At 31.4% G+C, this 6,165-nt stretch overlaps 1 non-coding gene across 1 annotated transcript; it reads left to right on the plus strand.

Annotated features, from left to right (window-relative positions):
* Nucleotides 1–164, plus strand: LOC126019485 (U1 spliceosomal RNA). Its single transcript, XR_007499172.1, has one exon. It is a non-coding gene; the product is annotated as a U1 spliceosomal RNA (small nuclear RNA).
* Nucleotides 165–6,165: the final 6,001 nt, after the last annotated feature.

Below are 6,165 nucleotides of genomic sequence, written 5' to 3' on the forward strand. Positions count from 1 at the left end.
AAACTTACCTGTTAGGGGCGATTACATAATCACGAAGGTGGTTTCCCCAGGGTGAGGCTCGCCCATTGCACTCCGGGCGTGCTGACCCCTGTGATTTCCCCAAATGTGGGAAACTCGACTCCGTAATTTATGGTAGTGGGAGACTGAGTGTGCGCCCTCCCCTGAAAAAAAAAAAAAAAAAAGAAACCTTCAGAACATAGATGTTCAGAATTGAAATTCTAATTTTCCTACTCTTAGCTATATAGCCTCTATAAGTCATAGCTTTATTAGTCATAAATGAGTCTTATTAAATAATATTTTATTAAGGTTAAATGAAATAATGTATAGGTTGAAAATTTTTAATAAATTTAGTCTGTTTTTATTTTTAGATAGATATAGATAGATATTCCAATGACAAATATAAGCAAGAATTCCAGAGATATTGTATATTGTCTCACAGTAAATTCTTTCAAAACTAAAAAAACAAATTGTGGGTTTCTGAGTAGCAAAACTTTGTTTGCGTATTAATCACACTATTCATATGGAGAAAATGTCTCATGATCATGGAAAAACTCTTGGCTCTTCTGACAGGAATTCAGACATAATCTTTAAAAGAGATTGTTTCATATTTGAGTAGTTATGCCTATAGTTAATGGGAAATGCAAACTCTATAGAGTAATTGGTCTTTCCATTAAAATATCCTTATGTGGAGGGGCATTGTGTTTTAATTACTTATGATTACTTCTTTGATCCTAAACTTTTTCTTATAGATTGTTGCTGAGCATTATCCCTGAATTCTGAATGAGTGCTTTTATAAATACAGTGAAATCCCACTCAGGCTTGTTCTGAAAATACAATATATTTTATCTACAAATACCCAGCATTTTTTGCTGATGAGAATGAGAGCATTTTCAAGTAGAAATCTAGGAACAAGATTGTTTTTTTCTGTTATTTTTAAATTAAAGATATAAAGAAGAAAAAGGGAGGAATCTAATTAGTTAAGTGCATCAAATTTTAATTACCGTACAGTGCTAGAAACCATATTGCTTGGAAATGACCACATCCCTAGGGAAACTTAGAGATAATTCTAAAAGTTCACAGTTTCTTAGGGAAACCTCTTTAAATCACATTTGGAAATCAAAGAGGTAATTTTGGCATCTTTATTGTCTCTAAATTATGTTGAACACAGTGCTGTTTCATCAGCTGGAAATATTCTTTATCTTCCTCATAGAAGAAACAATAGGATTTGAGAAATATTCACTTGTTGACCAGTCTCCGAATGGCTAAGAGTTTGTCATCAAGAATTTCATCATTATTATTATCAATCAACTGATACCTGGTGAGATCTATAGTTTTGTGTTCTGTGTTCTCAGGAAAATTAAAATTTATGACATAACACTTATGACCAGGAATGTTGTATTTCATGCTTCTGAGTTTAATAGAATCACAAGCATGTCATTGAACTGTGTAAACACATAAACTTCCTGACTCTATTCTATTTTATAAATCGATACTTTATAATTTCATAGGAGTTTAAGCTCAAATTATGAACATGTCTATGTTGATAGAGTAGCATCTGTTATACTCTAAACGTTTATCATTATTTGTATAAAAAGACAATATTTTTGTTGGAGTAACTAGTATTAAAAACGAAATAAGATATTCCTCATTTTGTCTTAGCTTTTCATTAGCACCTAGTTTATTATTTTAAATGTTTTACTTTATCATAATCCATAACATTTCTTCTCATTTAGGTTTTTATATTTCAGTGGTGTATAAAGAATATTAATGTAATTCAAATATCTTTCATATTTTATAGTGTGCATTGGTATAAATCATGCAATTCTGTATCTATTTAAAAATCTCATTGACTTAAAAGAGTAAAGAACTTATAAAACAGTCATCATTTAAAATTTTATTTAATTTTATAGCCTTAATATTGCAAATAGTTCTAAAATTTTGCCTCGAATTGATCAGATATATTTCAATGCAGGTGTTTTTGTTAGCTGTCACTTTTTAAATGAACTTAGTTTACATTTAAATCTATTCAAAGTGGATTCAAGACAATTGATAAGGAAGATAATGTTAAAATAGAGTTTTGGTCTTTTAGAAAGATTTATCTAATATAATGTAAGTAAGTGTAACATCTCCTAAAATTTATTTTTGTGCAGTATAAAAGACTCAGAATTTTTATTTTTTATTTTTGTATTACACCTGGTAGTGCTTAGGAGCTTTTCTCCCTCTGGGTTCTGAGGTTAACTACTAATGGTGAGAGTTTTAGACTCAGAGAAGCCTAAGACAAGAGTAAAAGAGGAGCAGTTTGCTAAATAATTTTTGGGACAGTGTTCTGCTTCAACCAATGTGTACCTGGCACCATTGTGTGGCTTTTCTTCTTGGGGAGGGGGAACAGGTTTTTATCTGGGGAGACCTGTAGGAGGCCCTCTCATCTTGTGATGGGTGTCTTCACAGCCTCCAGCTCTAAGAGCTTTTTAGTTTGGAAGACCTATGCCCAAGGGGATATTCAGACTACTCCAGTGAAGAAGGGTTAGACGTATAGAAAGCCAGGAAGGAAGAAAAGACTGGTGCCCTCCCCGCCAATCCGATAGAAAGACAACCAGTTGGTAATGCAATTAGTAATCAGGCTTTAATTACCTTGGCCAAGGGGTCCAACAGTTTCCAGTGCTTCTTGGATCCCCAGTCACATACTGCTTGTAAGTTTTTGAGATGTTACGTACATCATTCAATAAATCTTTAAGAGACAATGCAGCAATTCTGAAACAATACTTCCTTCAATTTTTAACGAAAAACATCTCCCATCTCACCTGAATTTTGTGTATGTCAGCTTATTGCCCCTTTAACAATTTTCATGTCTGTTTCAAGGTATCCCTAGGACAATATCTAGTTTAAAGAAAATGACAAAGATAAGGCATTCTTAACTACCTAGGTCCTGCCTTTGCCCAGGCTTTCAGGCCTGGGGTGTCCTGGTATGTCCTGTCTATTGTTCTGGCTTTGGGACTCTAGTTACAATTTAAACAAATCCCATGAGCAGAAGCATGATTTACAGAAGTAGAAGCAAGATTAATATATTTCAATTTCATCATTTATATTTCATTGTCAACAGGAGCTATGTACATGCCTAAAACTCAAGTCTCTTGCATGTATTTTATATTGTTGAGTGATCTTTTAGTTCCACCCCAACCTAATTTAAAAGTTAATATACTCTAAAATTTCATATAAAAATTGTTTCCATTTAAAAATAATAACTGAAATTTCATTGCTTTCAGGAGAATGAGCTATTAGAAAGGTTTTTTTTTTTTTTGCCAAAATAAATCGGAAAAAATTATAGGCCATTGGGATACCTGGGAGGTCGATTCCAAGGTTATAGACTTAAGAAAAAACTTGATCCTAGAAATAATGGCTACAAGAAGCAAAGATCCACCTGGGAGAAAGGCTGACACATTGGAGTGTGACTAGAAAGAAAAGAACATAGAATTTTCTGGACAAACATGAGCACAATGTCTCTTCTTATTGTAGTTGCTAAATTTATATCAAAAATCAATTTATAAAATATGAAAACTATACATACATAGTTCTTTATATAAAATTTAAAATTAAAATATTTAGTTTAATTGTACATTATGTTAGTTCCAAACCTGTAAGCGAATTATACTGGATACAAAATAAGGCTATATTTAAACTTGATCTCCTCTTAAGTTTTTAGATGATAAAAGGTATGAATTGTGGGCTAAAAAATATGATTAAAAATAAATAATTCTTAGGGAGTATTCAAATTTACATTTCAGGTACCTGCTGGATGTAAATACTGCTGAAATAAATACTGATATCAGAATTTCCTAAGATTTATACATATTAAGTATGTCAATAGACCATACTTTTCAAAAAGGTATATGAGAGAACCCTGAGATAGTGTTTTCTTCAGTGACACATGATGCTACCAAGAGTTGAATTGATACCAAAAAATAATCAATGATTGTATCACTTTAATAACTTTCTTTAGAGTCTCATTACCAATAAATGGAAAATTCAGATATATTTTGCTTAGCTTTTTCTAATATTATCTTGAGTGTATATGTCAAACTATGACATAAACATTGACATTTTTACTCAATGAAACATCTAATTTATTCACAGATCTTTAACTTTTCTACTACCTCTTTTCTATCCTTGAATTCAATCCCAAATGTGAATCATCCCTCACTCAAATTCGAAGGTTGGAAGAATTCTCTGGATATAACAATTTAGGTCTTTTAAGGAAAAAAATGGATTAGACACCTAAGTTTAAGAAAGACTAGAACAGTTTAGAGTCTCTTACAATGTAGAGTGCCACAAGGACAAATATAGATAGAATGGTATCACAACTCTGTTCTATACCTTCAGGCTGTCTGCTGATTAGTCAGCCTCTGCTTTTAATGTTCCTATTGAATTTCAATGCCCAACTGTCCTTAATGTCTCTGTTCACTTAAACAATGACTCTCATTTTGGGATCCAAGGTAGGGAACAATATTATATTGTATAAAAGGGCTTGTTAGTTCATTCATGCCTGCCTGCTACTCTGAAGCTTAAACAACCTTCCTGTATTCTTTTGTTTCTTCAAGTGTATATTTGTCTTATTCTCTCTCTTCTGGATGGAGGCTAATAGTGTCAATAGGATTAGATTTATTATAGTAAATTGATGCTCCAGGCAACAAACTGCACTTGGGTCAAGTTCCTTTTCACTTACTTTTAACATATCTATTATATTTTCTTTGATTTCTTTATTATTGAATTTCAGGGGTTCTATTCCAGGTTCTATGTATGCAATAGTCACCATTACCATCACCCAAATTTACTGTCATTCCATTCTCACAAAGATTTCTCTAGCTCATTATTCCACACCCTCTCATTCCTATTTTCATTTCCTATCATTTTCACTGAGTCTACAAATTAAATTTATGGTTTCTTGACTGTTGTTTTAATAATTCATACCTCACATCTATGTGAAATCATCTTATAATTGTCTTTTACTTCTTTACTAAATTATTTTTTACTATACTAACTTTACTAAATTAATTTACTTAAATAAATTTAAATATTTTACTTAAGTTAATTTTAAACAATTACTAAATTATATTTTACTTCTTTACTACATTTAATAACTAAGTTATTTAATTTAGCATCAATCAAAGATCCATTCATTCTGTGAGAAAAATATCTGGGAATACAAAGAAAACTGGCAGAGATTCACAGCATAAAGCAGATTGAAGGAAGATCATGAAGAATTTTAAGCATAAGAAAGTCCAGATCACCAGAGAGTAGAACTGAAGCAAAATAGTTTAGTACAAACTCTTTTCTTCAAAGCCACATCAGCTTTAATTGTAATTTTGCTCCTGTAAGTCTATTTGCTTGCTTTAATTATTACTGTTTATAAATTATGCGCTATTGTATACAACCTTAAAACATCATCAAAAGGTATCTAGGAGAAAACTATACAGTAAGCTGTCAGACTTCAAAGTACAAAATAGAAAATACAAAATTCAGAATACAAAATTTAAAAAATGCTGTGTGCTTAAATGTAAACAAAAGTGTAAAGGATAAAAAATTTAAAAAGAAAAAATTCCAGGGGCTGGAGCCATACACAGCTTTAAGGCATTTGCCTTGCATGCAACCAACACAAGATAGATGGTGATTCGAATCCTGGCATCCCAGATGGTCCATGAGCCTGCCAGGAGTGACTTCTGAGTGCAGAGCTAGGAGTAAACAAACAAATGAAAAACAAAAACAAAAAAAGAAAAAGAAAAAAGAAAAATTCCATTTAAGTGATGTAAAAATTACTCAAGTATCAAAATTAATAAAACCCTTCTATACAGTTCATTCAAAAAATTACTAAGTGATTAAAATTAGTTATTCACATAAAGGTATATTTTAATGTTACAACATGTACATTTATGGAAGTTAAATCTATCATATGCCTTTTAATGACATGTATCTATTCACTGTACTTTTGTCTGATTTCTCTTACTACCACATATAAAACATTTATAATTTTATATCTTAAAATTACAGAAAATAAAAGATTATTATATATATTGCTGTACATGACTAATTGCAAAGGTCTAATATGAACTTTTGATTCTTATGTTGCAGATTCTGTATGCCTGCTTCTAGAGCCTTGAGATTCTCCTCGGA

This window comes from Suncus etruscus, chromosome 9 (genome assembly GCF_024139225.1).
Source record: "Suncus etruscus isolate mSunEtr1 chromosome 9, mSunEtr1.pri.cur, whole genome shotgun sequence".
NCBI lineage: Eukaryota > Metazoa > Chordata > Mammalia > Eulipotyphla > Soricidae > Suncus > Suncus etruscus.